Source organism: Bos taurus, chromosome 12 (genome assembly GCF_002263795.3).
Source record: "Bos taurus isolate L1 Dominette 01449 registration number 42190680 breed Hereford chromosome 12, ARS-UCD2.0, whole genome shotgun sequence".
Lineage (NCBI taxonomy): Eukaryota > Metazoa > Chordata > Mammalia > Artiodactyla > Bovidae > Bos > Bos taurus.
Window position 1 is genome coordinate 78,842,928 of NC_037339.1, and position 6,133 is coordinate 78,849,060.

General features: G+C 43.9%; 1 long non-coding RNA gene across 1 annotated transcript; it reads left to right on the top strand.

Moving 5' to 3' along the window:
• Nucleotides 1–954: 954 nt before the first annotated feature.
• LOC104973658 (uncharacterized) lies at nucleotides 955–5,417 on the top strand. Its single transcript, XR_810351.4, has 2 exons — nucleotides 955–1,129; nucleotides 4,837–5,417. It is a non-coding gene; the product is annotated as an uncharacterized lncRNA (long non-coding RNA).
• The last annotated feature ends 716 nt before the right edge of the window (nucleotides 5,418–6,133 follow it).

Here is a 6,133-nt window from a genome sequence, read left to right on the forward strand (position 1 = left end):
GTAGTAGAAGTGAAAGCCTGTAGACAAAATCTCTGCACCACGGAGCTCTTCTTAAAGTAACAGGCAGAAGGAAAGGAGTGTGGGGCCCAGAGTCTTCTTGTTATTCAGTTGCTACAAGTGTCCAACTCTTTGAGACCACATGGACTGCAACCCGCCATGCTCCTCTGTCCTTCAGCATCTCCCAGAATTTGCTCAGATTCATGTCCATTGAGTCGGTGATGCCATCCAACCATCTCATCTTCTGTCATCCCCTTCTCCTCCTGCCTTCAATCTTTCCCAGCATCAGGGTCTTTTCCAATGAGTCAGTTCTTCTCCTCAGATGGCCAAAGTATTAGAAGTTCAGCTTCAGCATCAGTTCTTCCAATGAATATTCAGGGTTAATTTCCTTTAGGATGGACTGTTTTGATTTCCTTGGAGTCCAAGGGATTCTCAAGAGTCTTCTCTGGCACCACAATTCCAAAGCATCATCTTAAAATATGAATAGTTTAATTACCAAAAGTCTCTAATAGCAAATTGTTATCTGTGTCAGTTTCAGGAACTCCTCGTATTAACTCAAACTTCTAACATTCAGTTAGAAAAGCATATGTAAATCAGGTGGGCAGAAAGAGGAGACAGTGGAGGCTGAAAACAACCTTCACCTCTGTCACTGGATGTATTTGGGATTTATGCTTAGAGATTCACATGCCCACCAACTTGAGAGCTTTGTTGTAAATGCTTTGCCCCTGAGTACCATTGACTTATGTCTCCCTGTGCCTGTCCTGACACCCACTTTGTAATCCCACACAGGGGGACTGGTCATGTAGACTCCTTTGCCAATTCACACATGTACTGATGCTCCTCCAGCCAAATCCACGTCATCCAAGATGAGGACTGCACCCTCCCTTGCACAAAGACAACATCCGCCAGCCAAGCGGAGTTACACGGAAACCGAATCTACCCCTACGAGGTGTCTTCTTTCCCTTAAGAGCTAGAAGAGGCTGGTCAAACTGGCAATGACAAGAGCCCTGCAATACCAGGGCTCTGAAAGCAGAAAGAGCTGCAGAAGGGAGAGGGGAGGAGATTAACAGCACACAGAGTGACGCTTGTGATGGAGACACAAAGATGGGATCCAAGGAGTCTGGAAGCGAAGGTAAATCAATTTTAGGACAGATGTCGGCTGGTAAGGATGGAGCCAAGACAGTCAGAAGCAACAGCTGAGGATTCTCTAGGCAAAAAGCCCAAAATGAGTTTGAGGGGAAATTAGCATGTTTAAAGGGGTAACTTAGAACTCACTAGTTCTAACATGGTTGCTGTTTGTTGTTGGTTAGTCATTAAGTCGTGTAGGATTTTTTGTGCCCCCATGGACGTAGCCCACCAGGCTCCTCTGTCCATGGGATTTCCCAGGCAAGAATACTGCAGTGGGCTGCTGTTTCCTTCTCCTGACCCAGAGATTGGACCTGCGCCTCCCGCTTGGCAGGTGGATTCTTTACCAAATAGTGTTTGGTCCTAAGTTCATCTTCATCAGGTGGATGGTACAAAGAGCATCGGATGTGTTCTTAGACTTACTTTAATTACTAAATTACCCCTGCTTCGTTGCATGAAGGATTTCATAGTGGCAGTGATGTAGGTATTGAGCAATGGAGAATTTTCTGCTATAGCAGTAAACAAGGGTGTCACAATCATCAGCCTTTGCAGCCCTCCACCTTGAGCCCTGAGGGAACTCAGGGCTGAAAAGAACACCTGCCTTCTAGCAGCCATCAGAGTGCAGGCACTCCCTGCTTTGAGCGTTAAGGAAACTCATGTGAAAACACAGGATACTGGCCCCGGAGAGTTGAGGTGCATATCAAAGGAAGGATCTCAGAGAGCCCTGGCTCTTGCCTCTTCTCAGAGAAAAGCCCTAAATCCCTGGACATATCCAGTTTCTTTAATTAGCTGTATCTTTTGATGTTCCCAAGTACTTGCCCTTTGTTGCAAAACTCCTACATTTCCTAGCTCCTCCCCTTGCAGAAACAGCTTGGAGCAATTTCTCAGAGCTCCCTGAAATGCTGTTTCATGGGCTGAAATAAAACTTAACTCTCGTCTCTGACATTAGGCCTTTTTTTTTTAATCAGCAGTATCCATGCCAAACAGGCATGTTGTCTTAAGCTCTGCCTTTCTGAGCTTCATACAGAGATTTGTAATATATCATCCATAGATGTTTATGAAAATGTCTGTAATCGCGGGGAAGCCTCATGCTCAGTTGTGTCTGACTCTTTGCGACCCCATGGACTGTAGCCTGCCAGGCTCCTCTGTCCGTGGGATTTTCCAGGCAGGAATACTGGAGTCGGTTACCATTTTCTTCTCCAGGGGATCTTCCCAACCCAGGGATCGAACCCGAACCCAAACCCGAGTATCCTGTATTGGTGTCTCCTGCAGGCAGATTATCCCTGGCCTTCAGTAAATGTTGTTTTTTGTAGTTGTTGTTATTGTTTTAGCTCAGACTAGAAGTTCAGATTATACACAAAAGTTAAAATCAGAAAGAACTTTCAATGTGGAGACACTTCTGAAGACCTAGGGGGAGTTGAATACAGATGAGGAAGCCATGGGGTTGTAGTGAACTCAAAGAGACGCCGCCAAGATCCCACTGCAGGAAGCACTGGGTCCCAGCTGCTGGCTGTGAGGTCACAGGCAGCCTCTGCATGTCAGCCCTATGAAATGGAGTCTTTCCTGCCACAGCAATAAACAAGGATGCCACAGCCATCAGCTGTTCTGGCCCTCCAAATGTGAATTTCTGAACCCACAGTGCGCCCAGGCAAAAAAAACAATGCCTGTGATCTGGTAGCTCTCAGTCTGCCACCACTCCCCACTATGAGGAGGAGTGAAGCATTCGAAAAATCAGATCACAGGATGCTGGTCCCAGATAGCTGAGATAATCATTAAACGAATGATTTCAGGAAGCCCAGATTCTTGCATCTTCCCATACATATATATAGCACAACAGGGCTATATATTCCTTAACTTGAGATTTCCTGGTTTTCTTTTGGTGTTCAGACTACCTGCCCCTTATTATAAGCTTCTATATAACCTGATTCCCCATCCCTCACCCCAACCTCCACCCTCCCACCCCACCCCCACTCCCCCGCCATTGTTTAGAAGTAAATTTTCAGCTTATTGTCAAAAACCAAGCTATGAAAAACCTCCTTTGGGGTTCAGCTTTGTTACACTCTTTTCTGACTTAGAGTGGAAAGTGATTTTTCTGCTGAGATAATATTTCCATGTGTCCGCATCAATTTTTATCTCAGGAGTAAATCTTTTCAGATATTTGGTGAAGAAATTCTCCTCTTTGATCATTTCACTCTGTAACTAAAACAGTGACTATTTTTAGCTAGCAAAAACAAGTCCTTACCTTGTATATAAAGACCCTGCATCCTCCAGAAATAGACGGTAAGTGTGAAACACCTCACTAAAAAAGAAATGTAAGGAGCATCTCGTTTGGAGAGTACACGTTCCAAAAAAACTGATTCAATGACAAAGTGAGGACGTTTTTAGCATGCCTTCCCAGCTGAGACCAAGCAGATGCCTTCCCGTTTGAGGGGGTGCCACGGGGAATCGTCTGAGCAGTCGTCATGTACGTATGCTCAACAGGATTCAGCGTAAACAACGGGAAACTGCACTCTGGTAGGAAATTGACAATATTAGATTGTTTCCTCGGATAGAGTCATACTTAGAAATACAGGGATGGCTTGTTGTCTCAAAATTTTCATCTCTCTAGCCAGAATGGTGTGTTTCCCAGGTGGGGCAGTGGTAAAGAACCCACCTGCCAATGCAGGAGACGCAAGAGACCTGGGTTTGATCCCTAGGTCAGGAAGATCCGCTGGAGATCTGGACTACTGGAAATGGCAATCCATTCTAGTATACTTGCCTGGAAAATTCCAACGACAGAGGAGCCTGGCAGGCTGCAGTCCATGGGGTCTCAAAAGAGTCAGACACGACGGAGCACGCACAGGTACATGTAGACAGAATGGTGGGCTGCAAAGACGACATCCATAATGCCAGTCCTAGAAACCATTAATCCTAAATAGTTATGAGGTACCTATTGTGCATGAGACACATTGCTCAGAAAACCTAAGAGCCTATTGTATTAGACTTCTTGCAAGTGACCTAGCTCTTAATGCATGCAGTGCCTGGCTTTGCCTCACAGCCAGGAAGAGTCTGGCATACCACCTGCCCCCTCCAGTTTGGGTACCTCCCTCAATCCTCAACTAAGAAGGTTGTACATCCTGCGGAATCCACTGAAATGTCAAATCTGGGGGACAGGGAGGGTGGTCGCTCAGGAATGAAAGGCAGTAGAAGATGGAAATGACACAGGAACTGCGGATGGCAGTCCACAAAGGAGCACGTGCCAGAGATCTACACGCAAACGTCATGGCACAGTCGTCCTTCTGTGGTTCAAGGATGATTCCTCCAGCTGTTCCTGACACTGAGTGTCTCCCCTCTGCTCCAACTAAAAAAAAAAAAACAAAAACAGTTCCATTACATCTTTCTAAAAGAGAAAGGGTCAATTAGAAGTAAAGGAGCATTCCAAGTTTACAAGGTTGGTTTTGTTTCCCTGGTAGCTCAGATGGTAAAGAATCCGCCTACAATGCAGGAAACCTGGGTTTGATTCCTGGGTCGGGAAAATCCCCTGGAGAAGGGAATGGAAACCCACTCCAGGATTCTTGCCTGAAAAATCCCATGGACAGAGGAGCCTGGTAGGCTACAATCCATGAGATAGCAAAGAGTCAGGACTGAGCAACTAACACTTTTAGTTTCTTTTGTTTATATACTTGACATAACTTCTTAGTTTTTGAAGCATCCCCTATGCTTTTTGTCCTCTAGCATCTATCAGACCAACATCTTCAGGGTGGTGCTCTGCTGAGATTGATTTACCAGAATTCACTCACTGGAACAGAATCACAAGTTACCCAGCAAGGTGGGACACCAGCCTGTAAAGGCCAATTCTAACCAGACAGTGGCACTGTTGCAAAGGCAAAGCTGAGTGAATAAACCTAAACGAACTGTCGGATAAGGAACGTTTCCCAGAATTGACACACACAGACACGGAAATAGAATTAAAGCTTGTATATGACATTTTTACCCCTTTAAGAATAATTATAACTGTAGAACTAAACACATATTTTAACCTTGTGACCACTGCAGCACGCTTTCCTACAATGTGTAGCTTTGCAGTTTACTTTCTTCTATCATCAGTTCTCAGTTGCAAATATCACAATCATTTAATCACTAAGAAACAATTGAAATGGTTAAAAATCGGGAATGTTTTTAAAAATTTGGTATATTCATGGGACTATATAAAGATCATGTATATAAATGTTTTAAACTCTGAAAATGAGAATAATGCAATGCTAGATGAAAAGTTTGCATATGAAATTCTAATCCATAGTAAAAGTCTAATTTTGGCTATTGGTCTCTATTTCAGAGCAGTGGAATGACAATGGTTTTAATTATAATCAAAGGTGCAATGAGGTATCACCTCACACCTGTCAGGCTATTATAAAAAATTTTAAAAAGAGAAGTGTTGGCAAGGATATGGCAAAATTGGAACCCTGGTACACTCTTGATGGGAATGTTAAATGATGCAGCTGCTATGAGAAACCGTTCGAAGGTCACTCAAAAAATTAAAAATAGAACTACCAGATGCTCCGGGAATCCCACTTCTGGGTATATATTCAAAGAATTGAAATCAGGATCTTGACGAGACATCTATAGTCCCATGATCTTTGCAGCATTATTCATAATAGCCAGGATATGGAAACAACCGAATGCTCATCAACAGACGAATGGATACAAGAAAAGTTAGTGAATATGTTGTCATGCTTCTAGTCGCTCAGTCATGTCTGACACTTTGTAATTCTTTGAGACTGGAGGTGTATGTAGTCAAAGCAAATTAATTTTTAAAATTCTTTTTTTTTAAATTTTATTTTATTTTTAAACTTTACAATATTTGTATTAGTTTTGCCAAATATCGAAATGAATCCGCCACAGATATACCCGCATTCCCCATCCTGAACCCTCCTCCTTCCTCCCTCCCCTACCCTCCCTCTGGGTCGTCCCAGTGCACCAGCCCCAAGCATCCAGTACCGTGCATCGAACCTGGACTGGCGACTCGTTTCAT